The sequence below is a fragment of the Ornithodoros turicata genome, chromosome 2 (genome assembly GCF_037126465.1).
Source record: "Ornithodoros turicata isolate Travis chromosome 2, ASM3712646v1, whole genome shotgun sequence".
NCBI classification, from domain to species: domain Eukaryota; kingdom Metazoa; phylum Arthropoda; class Arachnida; order Ixodida; family Argasidae; genus Ornithodoros; species Ornithodoros turicata.
In genome coordinates, this window is record NC_088202.1 from 51,637,996 (window position 1) to 51,655,710 (window position 17,715).

Here is a 17,715-nt window from a genome sequence, read left to right on the forward strand (position 1 = left end):
TGTTACGATCTCCCTCAATTTCGCGAACTCTCATAAGCTAAGCACCACCGCATATTTAGGAATATGATTTGTATTATTCTGTGCATTTTTTAACTCTTTTAGCTCATATTTGCGAAACACGAAGAGGTATGTATAACATACTGCGTGCACAATATGGGCTACGACGCTACTTTCCGTCATATAATCAGTTCCAAAACTAGCGTGAACATGCCTGTTGATAGCATGTTTCAAACTGTGTTATGAAACTCTATTGTTCCTAGCAGATAAACAAACCATTGTGTCATTTCGAGCAGGAGTACGAACACATATCGGAACTCAACGAGAAACCGCCATAGTCTTTGCAGTCCAGATGTACGCCGACTTTGCTTCTTTAAAGTGTTTATAAGCCGCAGGTAAAGCGCGTTTCTGACAACATAGAATTGCCTTAGCTTACGCAGTTTGCCGAAGGTTATCTAGAGAGTTTTAGTACATCGCACGCAAAGGCGATAACGTACGTAACAGATAGCGTTGGTGGTTCTGCACACTGCGCGAAGCTCTCTTTCTCTTATGGGCGTGCGTGGAACCATCAACGCTATCCATTACGTACGCAAAGCATTGATTATTTGTAGCATTTGTCATGTTCAGGGAAAAACATTTTTATTCTATAAATGATTAACGGCGCATGTGATCTAACACGGGTGGACTCTTCCTGGCCAACGCATTCTCCCGTAAAAAGCGTGTTAAACGTATAGTCAAACGCTTTGTAAGAGAAGCCGCTCGAAGTTTGGAAGCAGGAGCTAGGCAACAACAGTGACTCCTAATTCCTGTGAGACCTAAGTTTTGGCGCAGTATGCCAACAATCGGAAGGTTGTCTATTCTTCGTGGGGGCGTTGTCCCTGGCGACAGCATGAACAGACATTACACTATTCGTTTGCTATTTTTACCAATTATGCTATACATATTGGTGACTCGATGAATGGTCGCTTATGATGGCAGTTGCGCCACTTGACTACAGGGAAAACTGATCAATCCGTTGACCTTAGGCAGACGGAAAAGTTTGAGGCTTGGCATCCCGGATAGCTCGAACAAAATACTCTTATTGCAGAAACACAGTTTTGTGTTTGGAACATTCCGACGGCAAAACTAATAAATGCACACATGTGCTTTGTACGCGAAATAATGTAATAAATGCTCATCATTTCAAGGTCAAGATAAATGTGAACTAATATTATCTTGACTATAAGTATTGGTATCTTTACTTTATGCTACGTGCTGTGTGAGGAACCATCAATATGGCACCGTCTTTACACACATATTGCAATAAGATAACTACGGTACGGTGTTGCCTAGAGAAGGGTACGGTAGTCGAAAAGGAGTGACATTGTGTTTGCGTTACTGCTATTTAGTAGCGGTAGCGGTTCCAAGTTACTCTTTTTTTTTTTTTTTTCAAATTTGTAGCGACGCTAGTATAGCACTATAATTTTTTGTGGAGTAGCGGCTAGTGGTGTTCCGTTTCTTCATTTTGGTAGCGGGAACGACACTGCTCTCAAGGGAACACTTATCCGGTGATATTGAAGCACACACCAAGAAAGTATAAATAAATAAAATAGAATAATAATAACGATCTAGACTACTGCATTCACTGAAGTTGGTGCTTCTCGAAGGCTTTCAGGATTAATACTTGCCATATGTTCACAATTTGCATAAAATGAATCAAACCTTTGCCGTCGGCTTCGTCGTTGAATAAAGACTGTGGGAACCTCAGCCCCGTCCGTTCCACACGCAAAGGAACAAGCAGCACACAGCAAGTGAATGGAACATCACACAAGGTTTATTTTACCTTATCGCACACTCCGCAATTCAATCCCTGTCTAGCGCAGCAACGAAATGAGCGACTTTCTCGCTATCAGCGATACCACGTGGCGGTATGGTATCATCCGTGACTTATACCCCTGTCACACAGCAAACAGAATGGCATTCCGAGCGAATGAGAATCGCACCGATTGTCATTCGTTTGTTTTACATCGAGTTACACGAATAAAGAGAATGTCATTCGCAAATGATGTCAGTGTCGATAATTAACACACCAGGGCCGAACATCTGAAGCATTATACAGGCACATTGGCTATATTTTTATTTCTTCTGCTCGAAACTAGTGAAACATTAGATTATTTCACGAAAGCTGTGCCTTTTGTAAGAGACTTAATTAGCTAAGCACCAGAAGCAAAGACAACTAAGATGCCTATCTGCGCCGCACTTAGCAACGTGGTTACCAGAACGATGGTATAGTACTCCGAGAAGCACATTTAGCTTTCCTTCCTTCTTGTCAAAAGTTATCAAATTCGTGATCAGATATTGGAATACAATTTTTCATTCGTCTTTGGTTTCTTCGAACGGTTTATCGTTGTTGTTTTTGATACCTCGCTACTGCGAGGGCACGCTGTCGGTACGAGAGGGACAAGCGAATGAATTCCCCGAACTCATTCGCTGAGCGAATATCATTCGCATGTATTGCAATTTGATTTCACCGTGTGACCAGGGCCGGTGCTAGGGGTGTGCGGGGCCTGAGGCAAAGGCACATCGCGGCGCCTGTTTCACACAATTAAGTGCATACTTGATATTTAAAAAAAAAAGTAATCCCTGGTTGAGGGCTTCGTGCGCGGGGACTATGTAAGCGCGGGGCCTAAGGCGGTCGCCTTACTCGCTCCCCCCCCCCTTTTTCGCGGCCCTGCGTGTGATACGAAAGGAATGCCATTCAGTGCGAATATCATTCGCTGGGAATGACAGTATACTGTAAAAAAATACTGTGATTTCTACGGGTACTGCGAAAACTACTTAAAACGGTGGCGCCATCATCATGCGCCGGCCAAAAACTTCAATGTGGAGGCAAGGCGGAGACAAGACCGAGCCAAGTACGGGGCATCGGCGTCATTCGCAACCGCCGGAAGCGGAACATCGTCCACGGACGATGGTTGACGAAGGAGGGCGAAGCGGTTGTTGTAAATCTCGTGAATGCACATAGTCCGGTAAGCACATTTCTGTTCGCACATCCTGTTCTTTGCGATTGGAGCGTGGTGCACCGTATGCCTGGTTTTTGTTCAACTTATGGGACACCAGGAAATCGTGGCTCGCGTTTGCCGTGAAGCGTCTTCCTAGTTCTCCATGTGTCATGCGTCCTGGCTCGTAGGATGATCAAGGCACTCTTATTGTAATGTATCGTTGCGGAAGGTGCCCCAGTGCTTTTAACACTCTGATGAGCTAGTTGGCCACCGTAGAGGTGTACATGAAGCGAGCAGAATACCGTGCTGTCATGCATTATGTGTACACGGCGGCGAACTATGCAAAACTCGGATGTCACATTTTGGGACGTTACAACAACACACCAGGGCGGTCGCCTCGAATCGATTTGCTCTCCGAAACCACGAAAGTATGTCACGTCCATTCGAGTTCGCGTCTGTTCACGTGGAATATAGAGATAGTGTCGCATATGAAGCAGTACATACGAGACGGTCATGATCAGTAGAGAATGTCCTTATATGAACGCTGCCAGAAAGAAGTTCCGTGCCGTCTCCGCGTTTTGTGTGCACCATCTTAATATGTTCTTCCTTTGAAAAAATAAAACAGTGAGTCTAATTTCCTTTCTCCTTGAAGTGTTTTGATGCCAGAGCTGACTGATGGGTGCACATGGTTCCTTCGTATATTCTTCCTTCGAAAAAAAAAAAAGAAACGATGAGTATAACTGCATGGTAATTGCCCTGCTCCCTGTAAGAGTTTTCTTTCTCTTTGCAGGGTTTTGATGCCAGAGGTGACTGGCGCATTTTCATCACTATGTACATAGAAAACAAATCCCAATGTGACAAACATCACAATGTGTTGCGCATGGTCATTGCTTAAACTGCTCTCATTGCTGCGACTATATGTAGAAAAAAAAAAGAGGGGCTCCAGGGACGGGCACAGCACGATAAGGGTACACGGCTTATGCCAATTAAAATTACTGGCCAATGCAGTTTTTTTTAACGACCACAGCACAGTAATGCTACACGGCGTATCCCTGTTAAAATTACTGGCCAATGCAGTAGTTTTTCACGAGCACAACTTATACGGGGCCACCGTAAAAAAAAACGGCCAATGTTTGGCAGCCAACTTTCCTTGCATTTGCCCGTTTTTTTACAGTGAAATTTTTTACACTGTAGAATACGTGATCGCATGCTTCCTTGCATCATCAACGTTCTTCAGGGACGGACTTTCTGGGTTCAGCTGGCCACAACACTATCACGTCCTTTATAAAAGAGAACGGTGTCCCGCAGGTTTCCGTTCTGAACGTAACACTCTTTATTGTCAAAATGAACTCTATCGCAACTATCATCCCTCCTTCTATCATGTATTCCTTGTACGTAGACGACCTCCATATACTGTGTTCATCTGCGAACCCGGCCATCTGTGAGAAGCAACTGCAAATGTTCAATTACACTTCCAGTTGTCTATTGCTTTTAGCTTTACTGTCCGCTCTTTTACCTTGCTTTCATCATCCTCACTGTGTTGGCGCACTATAATCATGGTTGTTTATGCCCATAGAAACACCATTCATCATCATCAACTCGCTCTCTGCGTTAGCATAAATACCCTCCAGAAAAGGTACCACCCCCCACTTATCTGCACCGATGGCGGTGCTATCCACTACTTCCTGATACTTCATGAGGCTCAAGGTCGCCATAAGGCTTGAAATATTTTGCCTAGTTATTTCAACTCTAGTGCCAGTGTAGCTCAAGGTTTGAGACATACTTTATGTTAATCATGGGCAAGTAACAAAAAGTAACTTTTACCAGTTAACAATCTAACTTAAAAATGAATAACAGTAACCTACTTTAGAGTTACTTTAAAAACAATCTGGATATATTTCACTAAAAAAGCTCTTGTGTTGTCCAAGTATAGATACTAAGAATAAGCAGGGCCAGGTTGGGATGAATACGTGTTGCAGGCGGCAGGGTTACGAACATACGAATGGCATGTTCGAGTGTGTCGTCCATGTTACGTTGGTAACCCTGCCGCGCACAAGACATACGAGCCTAGTTATACCGCGTTATAAATAGATTATTTCCCATGGGGCATCCGGCACCAGTGCCGCCAGGCAGGCAGGCAGGCAGGCAGGCAGACTGCTCGGAAATCACATACCACCACCGCCACCAAGGCCATCCTAGCTGCGTATGAGAAATGACAAAATTCGTGGAATTCTTTGTTTCTAAGTGCCCAAACGTCGCCACGCCAGTACTGGACAGCTGTTTCGGAATTGTGGAATTCCTGGTTGGGGAAAACGAAGAGCATTTGAACCCTGGACAAAGTTACGCAGGAGAAATGCCGCGCGGAAAATATTACAATTCCCGAGTATGTCAGTTACGAATACATTTTACAGTTACTTTAACAAAAAGCCGTAACTAGTTAGTTACACGTTGCTTTGGTAATATAACTATATAGTTACTGCGAAAAGTAACTAGTTACAATTACGAGTGATTTGTGAGTAAGTTACTACCCAAGACTGCTTTATATTGTAAAAAATGAAACTGGCAGAGGTAGAATGCTGTACCGAGGGCTTTCCTATAAGTACTCCTTATTCAAAACTCAAAAGCGCTCTGGGCGTCGGAGCGGGAAACGTCACATTGGTCTATTCTGTCTTACCTGATTTTTCCTCCATGTTTGTGATGGCACTCCGATGGCAACCACGGCGAGCAGTTTTCATCTTCACCACCACCACCACCACCACCACCACTCCGATGTCTTCTATCTTTCATTTTTGTGCGTAAGGTTCGCGGCCTCGCCAGCGATAACACAATTTTTGTGTGTTTTTTTTTTCTTCTTCTTCTCCTCCATTTTCCAGTCAACCAACCCAGTTCGCTTTACAGTTAATGGTCGCAGTACCGTTGTCATTGCAGGCTGCGCTGTCTGGGGTTTTTCCTGGGTTTTCTTTAGACGCTTTCAGACATATGTCGGCACAGTTTCCTTAGAAGTCGGCCCAGGACGCACATTCCCCCTACGTTGCCCGCCCCTGTGAGGCCGACAACGGCCCTTCATCACGGCGAGCGCTTTCACCAGCACCACCACCACCATCGTCACAAGAATATTAAACTAAATATTGCATTGTGATGATACTGATGTTTTCTCCGTGGAATTTCTTCAAATGCGAAAGAACAGTGAAAACTTTGCTCGCAGAGTGCAGCGACGCGCACATCAGAATAACCGGCATCGGCGAGGCCGGCGAGCCGTTGGTCGAATTCGTTGGTTACTTGATTGGTGGCGTGTTATGGCCGAGCGGGGTCAGCCTGCTGTTGCGACGACATGTTGCTCGGGGGCCCATAGTGCGTCATGGACCAAGTTCACAGGGGAATGTGCAGACATTTGCCTTGCGTCGCCTCAGAAAAACACACGGAAATCACACGAGATTTCACGGCCGATGACGGGGGTCGAACTTGGTCGCCTCCCAGTCACGGCGTCGAAGGTAATCGCCGTTGCCGCTTTTGGCAGAGGTGAGCGAAAATTGGCCGACGGAGGCTGCGCTGCGTACACCGCTAATTGTGACGAAAATTGCTGTCGAAGGTCACGTGGCGACCGAGAAACGTGCATCAATGCCCGGGTGATACTCAAATTGAATAAAAAAATGCATCCACGAAGAACATATTTATTATGGCCGACAGGGTTACAAATAACATTATTATGCGTTTTCTGTCTTCGCGATGCATATTCCTCTTGAGATTACCCCTTCTTCCTGCAAATGAGTGCAGAACATTCCAGTGCAGCAGAAAGGACCACCTGTGTTGCTTTCTATGCACTACATAAAAAACATAAAGCATTAGTATGCGATATATGCACGCACGTTAACATCCTCAAGTATCATGGAGTAAAGAAGCGAAAGAGGGAAGATGGGAGGGGATAGTGTGGCGTTACCTGATAAGACCAATGAGAGGGCAGTATTTTGCACACGCCACTTTGAGGGCCATTTTGTGTCAATTGTCTGTCCAGGAATTCCGATAGCTCTTATGGATATTTTGAGGATTTGTCGTGCACGTGAGTGGCGGCTTTTCTATCATGCGGAGAACCCCGAAAACTAAAACGGTAACCTAGCTGTGACGTCACTAGGCCATATTAAACTATACTTTTCGCCGCTAACGCATATCCTCTCATTCTTTCCTCCATGTAAAGATAGATAGAGATAGAAAGATAGAAGCAGGGAAGGGTAACGGTAATGGTAACCGAAAAAACAGAAACGGTATATTACCGAAATTCGAGATGGTAGCGATAACGAAAACGGAAACGCATGCCACTGTCCTCCATTACAGGAAACAGAAACGGAAACGAAAATTATCATCCGGTATTGAATTCAGGTAATGGCTATTACTGTTGTGCGATGACATTTTAGTGACTTTTCATTTTCTTTTTGTATTTTGGTGACTCAATTGATGACTGAATGATGACTAAAGACATGTTCCTACATTTCTTTGCAAAATCTAGCAAGATGTGCGCATCTCAACGACGTAAAATTATTGGTGTATTGGTGTACTTACCGGAAACAGTAATGGAAACGTAACGGAAACGAAAATTGAAGCTGGTATCAGAAACGGATAGTGGAAACGAAAATATAGCATTAACGAAAATACAAACAGCAACGAAAATACGTCCGTTATCCTTCCCTGGACAGAAAACATTCATCAGAGCGAATCGAAACAAAAATTACCATTCCACCCTCCATGCTGCAGGGCTTGCGACCAAAATTGTAGTCATAGAATTGCGATGCCAATATACCGCCCGTACGTATCGCAATCACCAACAGCGTTACCGCCAAACCTGCAAAGAGTGATGGTATCAGCCATGCGTCACAACCGCCGTCACTAAACCCGTTGTCGACCGAAGAACGGCAGGAAATATAGTTACTCCTCCGCGGGGAAACTGATATCGGCTAAATATTTTGTCGCTTCTATCTCATGCCTTCCATATGCACAGAACACCATCTGGGAACATCTAACATGCAGCGCCACCCGGTGTCCCCTATAGGGCTTCCGATAGTGATGTCTCGTCAAAGAGTCGCGCCCGACTCCGCTGCAAAAGTGCCGAAAGAGGTCGAAACTGACCACAGGAAAACTGAGGAACCTAAATGTGCGCGAAAGTTAGCCTACTACCCAGAGGCGTAGCGAGGGCCCTTTACACTTCAACAAAAAAAAAGAAAAAAAAAGGTTGTACTTTAACTCCGTTTCCTTGTTACATATATTATGTATTATGTATAGTATTTAAAGAGATTGAAACATTTATTTTACTGAAAAACACGCTTTCGGACGAACTCCGTCCTTCATCAGGTGCGATACATTGAACACTTGGTAGATATATTTATACTAATGTACATCAGAGAAATGGGATAAAGAAGGTGGTGAGTGGGAAATACAGATTCTTATTAGAGAGGACTGAGGGCGCGGACAAGAAAATACAAAAGAAGGCGATGTACAGTTGGAGTGTTACCGGAGATAAAAACCGTTGAGAGATCTCAGGTGAGCGAAAGTGCTAAAAAAGACCGCTGGAAGAAAAAGAAACCAGCAGTGTAATATTTCTTCCAGCGGCCTTCTTTACCATGTTTGCTCACCATGTTCGCTCACCACCACGGAGTGCGTAGGAGTGATTTTATTGAAGCCAGAGACGACAAATTAGAACGGAAAAGTGCCGCTGCAATGGTAGACGTGTAAACAACAAAAGAGAAATGCCATTTTAATTCCACAGAGATACAACACCTCAGAGATCGTACTCAGAACCGTCCTTGTGTAAGCCAAGAAGTTCACGGAAAACTGAAATTTTGCACATGATTTCCGTTTCTCAAATGTGATTTGTTGCTTCCCTCAGATGTTGTGTGTTCACCTTATTGAGTAATGTGTTGTACGAGGATGTACAGGTTATTGGGTAGAGACAGTTCAGGTCACCATAGACGTTGGGAAATTTCTGCCTGCTGAGATCAAACGAGGCAGTCGAAGCCGTGATATTCATGCAGCTGTAGCACTCATGTGGCCTGTTACTACTGTGGTTTCATTGTTTTAGTGAGAAATGCAGGTGTCAAACAATGTACACGCAGTCACAAAGCTTAATTCAATGCACTTTATGTGTTTAGCGAGGTTCTTCTTGGGAGTGCTGTCTCTGCGCAGAAGTGTGGGGCAGTCTGAAAAGGGACGTTTTTTAATAGCTGGTCGGTTTCACGTCAGTTCAGGCAGGGAGGTCCCATCGACCTCCTGGATTTTCATTTTTTTTTTTTTATATTCATAAGCTCATCGTACATGGTGATCAACAGCCGTAAAGTGAAAATCACGCTGTACCAGCAGCCGGGCTCCGACACGTACGCACGCTGAGCAGGGCCGCGTTGTAATGCGCTAATCCCCAATGCACCCCTTTTGAACACAATTTTTTTTACGTCAGATGAAAGGCCTGACATCGGGCCATGTCCTGACAAAATATGAATGAAATCAAAACGGGCCTTTTTGAGAAACAGACTCGCAAAATCCTTGTTTTTTCGAAATGTGCCTAAACATTTGCCTGTTTCAGCAGGCACCTGTAGAAGGTGTACGCACGATAGATATATCAGATAAAAGAGCATTAAAAGCTGAGTGAAATGATACCAAGGGGCACCTACAGGCAGAGCAATCACGCGTCAAATTTGAAATAAAACAGAGAGAGAGAGAGCATGCTCGCCTTTTTTTTTTATGCCACACAGCGTTGCACCTGCGCATGAAACATTTGCGCTCCGACTGCTTGCCTGTGGGCATACTAAGGCCCATACAAAAATTCACTACAATATATTTTCAAACTCAAGAGATATACGCGTGCAAACACGGCAAAACTGAAACACTCGAATTCAGGGCCGGGTTTTCTCGATTTTTTTGCACGAAAACAATTCAGTAGAAATTATTCATTTTACCGATGTTGATAAACATGTACGATGAACTTCTAAGTATCAAACATAATGAAAATCCAAGAAGTCGATGGGACCTCCCTACCTGGACTGACGTGAAAAAGGCCAGCTATGGGATAGGTAGCGGACAGAGGGTCGGCAGCACTCCACGCCTCATTTATGGGACCTGCAACGACGGCGAAATGCAGTTGGTTGTAAATACTTAGATAATCCATTTCCTTTCATTTTTTTTTCTGTTTCATTCGCTTGATCCTACTTCGCTCTGTTGCTCCATAGCTTCTGCAAGAATCTGTTTGTCACCAGATGCACGAGCAGGGAGCACTTCAACATCTAGAGCTTCGTTGGTGATCCTAAATGTAGGAAACCTACGTGTAAGTCTCAGAACTTGTATCGAGCCTACACAAACGCATAAATGTGCTTGTACATTGCATCATGTCGTGCGCAAGACATGCTGTTATTCTTTATTCACATGGTACAATACATAATATACATTGTTTGATTTTGGTTGACATTATTAAAATTATTCTTGAATTGAAACTCACACAGTGGTGATGGTGGCGATGGTGACGGTGAACAGGGTTTCTCGATCTTTGGGGATCCTACTACGAAGGAAGACGGTGTTGTTGCAAGACTCACAGTCACAAGACAGTAGCACTTGTCATGAATCAGTCTAATAATTGTCATAAGTCATTCGTGTGATGAGTTATTATAAGTAAACCGATTTTTCACTTTGAGTAAACCGATTTTTAAAAAAAATATTGCCTCTCCCTCGTCACTTTACTTTGCTGAACAGGAACAGCCATCCCTGCTGCAACGCGATTGTCTTACTGTCAGCGATGGTTTCTAGCCCGGCGTCTGACGTTATCAAGTGAAAAATACAATTTCAGCGTCTACAACTCAGTGTATTACTATTCATGCGCTGAAATCGAAAAGCTTGTGCCATCGCGAAATCAGTGTATATGGGTGTGTGTGTGTGGGGGGGGGGGGGGGGAGGTCGCGATGTCTTGCATTTCTGCTGGGTCGCAAGCTGGCAAAGTGTGGGGACCACTGGCGTAGGCGATGTGCTGCGCAGCATGTGTACCAGCGCAGTTCGCAGATGTACCGGATACGCTGCTGAGGGAGATGTAGACGCATGACCAAAAATGTAGAACCTAAGCGGTGTGCAGCTCATAATGCTAGGAATGAAGCTTAAACGCGTGAGGTTAGTTGGTGAAAAAGTTGGTGAGGGCTCTCTCCTGTGTGTGTCGTCTCCCATGTGTCTTCTGTTGGAGCGCTTTTTGTATTATAATGCTAGGAAGCGGCGTGTGACAAAACGTGCCGCTATTACACTGGGCCAGATGTTCAGAGGTGCGCAACAAAGAGTACAGTGACTTCAGCAAGAACTGAAGCAGAAGAAACCCGTGTTTCCACGCGGGTCTCAAACCAGGCTATGGACGGGCCTCCCACTGCGCTGCATGGATATTATCTACGGTGACAGGGCAGAAGCCATCGTTCGTCTGCCGGAATGCTTTGGCTTTGGTTTGCGTTAGGCAGTGCGCCAAAGAGTACAGGGGACTTTTTCAAATGTGCGTGTGATGAGTTATTTTCCGTATGCATCTCGAAGACATCGAGCTCATGTATCGGTGGGGTATCACCGGGTCGCACGAAATCTATGCAGTTGCTTGTCCGTTTTTGTGAGGCTGTGCGGCTGTTTAGTGTATCTGTCGTACAACACTACAAGCACTGACAGCTTCCCGGAAAGCTTTGAAAGCATGCATGAAACGTCTGAGTAGTCGTGGCTGCGGCTGCTGTGATGCACTTCTTGACACGTGGACGTAGGCATTGTGCGTATGGGAGTAGGCACTGTGCGTGTGTGGAATTTTATGCTGGTGCCTTGTATAATGCTTCAGCCACATTCCGCATTTCAACAACATGTTGAGAGGCAACAACGGTTGTATTCAGCGAGATAGAACTACGAACCTAGTGGCTTTTATCACTTGGTAGTAACATGTTCACTAGTTACACGAACCAAGATAAGTGAGTACATACTGAAAAATTATACACATATCACAAACGTATTAACGGTATGACCTTGATCTATATTTGGATACCAAGGAACATGAAAAACATACTGCAGTAATTATTTCCTTGAAAGACCATGACACAGGATGAACAAGTCTGTACTCAATTCTGTACACAACAATACGCTTAAAAATGAAAAATTTGAGCAGCAGGTGAACTATTTCGAGCTAGGAAAAAAATTAATCAATGAATGCATGTACAACAATTCCCGTGTGTAACTCATTTCATAGGGGGGGGGGGATATATTTATTAGACGAAAAGGAAAAAAAACGGGGGAAAGGTATGCCAAACGAGACGTCGGCTTGCTATTCCAGAAATAAATAAATAAATAAATAAATAAAATTAAGAAATAATATGGGTCATTCTACGCCAAGTGATCCAAAGGTCCTGCTGGACCCCCGGCACTTCTGGACCAAAAAATTATCGTGGATACCCTATGGTATTAATAGACATTTCCCAAAGTTTTACTTGGGAATATTGAGCCCCTGTCATTTTACGCGGGGTCAAAGTTTTCGGTAAGCACGAAAACCATAGTATGCGTGAAATAATCAGGCGGGTGCATCGCTCGCGTTACACGCATAATTATGGCGCTAAAACAGACGACTGGATTCGGAAAATGTGCTGAAGTAGAATTTTTTGGTAAATTTCAACTTTTATTTGCCCTAAAACTCCCCGGCTATCGGCGCTTTTTCTTGCGACTTTGCGTTTTTTTTAATATACTTTACGTAACAGCTGGAATTCGTGAAAAATTTGTGGCCGTTCACGAGGACCCATTCTACAAGCCTACTGGTTTTCAAAGCGGTCAATGCAGTAGTTTTTGCCATAGTACACCTTAAACCTGGCGATATTCGCAAAGTTTGACGTTTTTACGGCCAATTTTGAAAAGGAAGGTCGTCATAGAACAGTCATTTGGTATACATTAGGTAAAGGAAACCCTCAGCCAAAACATATAAAAAAACTAAAGAGGTACTTTTTGATAAGCGCAAGAATTTTTTTTTTTTTTTTTTCGATGAATGTACTACGCGGAGGCGCACGCACTCTCCGGGGGAGGGAGAGCGTTGGTGAGCATCGCGGGCCAGGCGCGCTGCAACGCTACAGCTCAGATACGCCGCTGCTTGCCGCACGATGCCAAAAACAATAATTTGGACTTGTGGTCACCGGTCTAGTGCATGCACAACCTACTGCCAATGTCGCGACAGGTAAGGAAACTGCCTCCACCAGTATAGCAACGCGAGTGGATACTTTGCATTACAAACCAGACCGAAACGTATAGCCGCGTGAAAGCACTTTTACTTACACCTTCCTTTTATCATTTTCATACGAGTTGTACAAAAACAAAACGTCTGTAACACATATGAATGGTTGTGCTCAGCACACTAGCACAGTGAAGGCGCTCAAGATTATGTCCAGTAGTTGATGCAGTAGAAGGCGGTTCCGCGTTTCGAGCAGGTTTTTGAACACCCGGAATACCCGATGCTGTTGGGAATGGATGTTGTCTTCACGGTGATTTCAGTGCGGCTAACGGGTTCGAAGCAGCGATACCTCCTTGTTTCAGGCACGGCCCTTGCGCTGTCGTAGCGGTTCTTCAGCGCCCCTTGCTGCCGCATTACCTGTGCCTCCGGCACCCAGATCGATGTAATGGCGTCGAGATTTGCCTCTGCCCAGCTGTACAGATCCACGGTTCTCAGTATGTGACCTTCTAAGGGCCTCTGAATGCTGGCTTTAGCAGCAAGCCTCTTCAGAGTCCCAGCTCCATCGCACGGCCCTTTTCCACGTGAGGTCGCATAGAAGTGCCATGATGCACTTATGCTGAAATACGAGTAGTGGTGAGAGAGGTTGACGAAACTTTTTTTTTTTTTTTTTTTGTATTGCGAACCTGCGCCGTCCGTGAAGTAGTGAAGTTTATTTACATGGGGATAGTCTGCTCTTATTCTGCTTCTGAGCTCTGTCTGCACGGTACAGACCACGGCATTATCGTGCCTAAGAAACCTGATATCACAACGAATGTACGGTGACGCAAGTTCATATCATCAGGGAAGCGGTTGTAAAATACCATCGAATGAATGGTGGCCTGTCCTTGATCCCAATAGAAAGATTGCGGACTGTACTGTACGATAAAGCTGTAGTTTTCGGCAAAATCTATTAGGATGACTCCTCCTTCAGGAGGGAGCGAATCCTTTAGATTCCGAAGGAATTCTGATTGTTGCTTTGCCGCGCAGTGGTGGTATTTCAGTGATTCCAACTTATGCGTCAAGTGATCGACAAAGTCGTCCCGACAGGGACTTTTCTGTCAGCCACAGAGCAATAAAGCGTAGGACACGTATGTTCACGTGTCGTTGGGATTTGCATCCCAGAGAGGAGATTTGTATCTCCTCTAGAGCCGCTATCTCCAAAAGGTTCCCATCTTACTATATCTTTGCCTTTTACAAGCGCAATAAACTGGCGACGTATGCAAAGCTGACTAACGTGTAGAGCCTGTGGCATGCCGCCACCTGCACCGTAGGCTACTGTCTCCAAAAGCAGGCAACTGTCAATGGAGGACCAGGATAACAACCCTTTTCCACTGATAAATTTTCAACTTTGTAGACTACGTATATGATGCACGCAACTCTGGGACGTCATCTTGGGTTCCTTGCGCATACTGGAGCACTGAGCAGGACCATTTATTTTAGTCGCAGACGTTTTGCTTTTGTACAACAGGTATGAACATGATAAGAGGAAGGTGTTAGTAAAAGTACTTTCATGAGGCTATATGTTTCGGTCGGGTTTGTAATGCAAAGTATCGACTCGCGTTGCTATACTGGTGGAGGCAGTTTCCTTACCTGTCGCGACATTGGCAGTAGGTTGTGCATGCACTAGACTAGTGCCCAGAAGTCAAAATTATCGTTTTTGGCATCGTGCGACAAGCAGCGGCGTACCTGAGCTGTCGCGTTGCAGCGCGCCTGGCCCGCTCGCTGCTCGCCGCTGGATGCTCACCAACGCTCTCCCTCCGCCGGAGAGTGCGTACGCCTCCGCGTAGTATGTTCAGGGAAAAAATATTTTCTCGCGCTTATCAAAAAGTACCTCTTTAGTTTTTTTATATGTTTTGGCTGAGGGCTTCCTTTACGTAATGCAAATGACTGTTCTATGACGACCGCTTCCTTTTCAAAATTGGCCGTAAAAACGTCAAACTTTGCGAAAATCGCCAGGTTGAAGGTGTACTATGGCAAAAACTACTGCATTGACGGCTTTGAAAACCAGCTGGCTTGTAGAATGGGTCCTCGTGAACGGCCACAAAGTTTTCAAGGATTACAGCTCTTACGTAAAGTACATTTAAAAACTCGCAAAGTCGCAAGAAAAAGCGGCGATAGCCGGGGGGTTTTAGGGCACTCAAAGTTGAAATTTCCCAAAAATTTCTCAATCAACACATTTTTCGAACCCAGTCGTCTGTTTCAGCACCATAATTATGCGCGTAACGCGAGCGATGCACCCGCCCGATTATTTCAAGCATACTATGGTTTTCGTGCTTACCGAAAACTTTGACCTCGCGTAAAATGACAGGGGCTCAATATTCACCAGTAAAACTTTGGGAAATGTCTATTAATACCATATGGTATCCACGATAATTTTTTGGTCGAGAAGTGCGGGGGGTCGAGCAGGACTTTTGGATCATTTGGCGTGGAATGACCCAAACAAAAAGAAAAGAAAAGAATTAAAGGAAGAAAGAAATAGGAAGGAATAAGAAATAAATAAAAAGAAAAAGAATTAGGAAATAAAGGATAAACTAACAAATGATGAAAGAAGGATGAGGTAGATTAAAGACAAAGATGACGAAAAAGATGACTAACAAATGATGAAAGAAGGATGAGGTAGATTAAAGACAAAGATGACAAAAAAAAGATGACTAACAAATTGTGAAAGAATGATGAGATGGATCACAGAAGATGACTTTAAAAGGAAAGCATGAGGTTAATGCGTTGAGGGTGAGAGTGGGGCACAGAAGAATGAGATTGCACGACTGAGTTCGCAGGCTGTTCATAAGACCTGAATCTCTCCAGAAAGTCAGAACTGCTTTGGTCACAGACCGCTGTGTGTGATCTCGTACTGGGCCGAGCAGAGTGGCCAGAGAAAAGTTCGTGCACCGCAGCTCGAGTAGGCGTCGTCTCAGCGTGGCTCGAGGGGTGTCGAATCTGTGACAGTCGAGGAGAAGGTGTTGAACATGAGCTTCAACAGCGCAAGTGGGGCATTTGTGCGACTGGAGAAGACCTATTTTACAGAGAAGTAGAGGTGTCCTGGCGGCATTAAGGCGTAGTCGGTGTAGCATGGACGTTTCTTGACGCGAGCAGTGGTGTATGGCAACGAAACGCATCGATGAGTCGATAGACCGGAGATGGTCGTTCAGTCGGACAGCGTCCTCTTGAAACTGCCGAGTGCGTTTATGGCGGAGTCGCTGTGTCTGTAACCGACACGATGAGGCTGAAAGTGGTAGGAGACAGTTATTGGGGGTGCCGTCCCCATGTGCCCGACGTGCTAAGGCGTCTGCGCGGGTGTTTCCGTGCAGGTCGGTGTGACTGGGTACCCATTGGAAACACAGGCTATGACCAAGGGATAGAAGTCGGTTATATATGTCTAGGCCGCCGAATGTTCTGGAACAATAATTTGCTAGAACTTCTAGCGCCACCTTACTGTCCGTGAACACAACCCAAGCGCCAGGCGGTGGTACCGCTATGTGGTTCAACGCGGTCAGTATGGCGAAGAGCTCGGACTCAGTAGATGACGTTTCGTAGGGGAGCTTGTGCGGCCACTTCAAGGTTTTCATGTGGCATATAAAAGTCTGCATTAGATCCGCCTTGAGACACTGATCCATCAGTGCACACAGGGAGTCGTTGAAAGTACGCTGAGTTAAGGTGCTCCAGTGTAAGTTGGTGAGCAACAACGGGAGGTACAAATTTTTTCCTCAGAAGACCAGGAAAGTGGTCACATACAGGAGGCCTGCGAAGAGTCCACATTGGCGGGGCATAGGAAAGCACTGATGGTGTGGTGGGGAGGTGCACTTTCAGGCTGTCAACAGCAATACCAATGCTGAAGTCCGGACAGTCAATATCAATGAGCCGAAGATGATGGTAAGGATGCTGTGTGAGGTACTGCACATATATCCGGAGTGTTTCCACGTCTCGTAGGACGCCTGCTGGTGTTTCGCGTGCCTCTTCCAGGACAGAATAGGTCTCTGTCGTTCTAGGAACTCCCAAACAGACGCGGAGGCTTCGGGCCTGAATATTGAGAAGCTCACGCTCTCCGGATATACTGAGGCCGTGTAGAATAGGCAGGCTGTACCGCAATGTGCCCAGAATCAACGCTGTGTGCACGTGACGGAGGTCAGCGCATGAAGGGCCCCACGACGATCCAGCAATGCAACGTAGAGCATTTACAAAACCGCTGGTCTTGGTGGCTATTGTTTTCACGTGCCGGGACCACGTCATGCCTCTGTCTAATGCCTCGCCAAGATACTTGCAATGAGGCACCGAACCGAACGATACTGTAGGTAAATAAAGGATACTTTTTGGAACACTGTACTTCACATACGCCTAGAGACATCTACTGCGAACGCATGCATCCGAAAAAAATAAAAATAAATGCAGTATCGCAATTATTGATAAACTGATTTTAAAAGGTAAATGTGACAAGCAAAAGGCTGGAACACCGCGCAGCGATAGTCGAGCTAGTGGTCGCGATAATCGCGACACTGCGTTTGGAATAAAATATGT

The 17,715-nt window shown here is 45.2% G+C and overlaps 1 long non-coding RNA gene across 1 annotated transcript in view; it reads right to left on the minus strand.

Moving 5' to 3' along the window:
- Window positions 1-6,633: 6,633 nt before the first annotated feature.
- LOC135383473 (uncharacterized) overlaps window positions 6,634-17,715 on the minus strand; it is a 37,061-nt gene continuing 25,979 nt past the window's right edge. The window contains exons 2-3 of the long non-coding RNA XR_010419893.1: window positions 7,703-7,812; window positions 6,634-6,799 (exon numbers count right to left, since the gene is read on the minus strand). This is a non-coding gene — a long non-coding RNA (uncharacterized LOC135383473). The remainder of the gene's footprint in view (window positions 6,800-7,702; window positions 7,813-17,715) is intronic.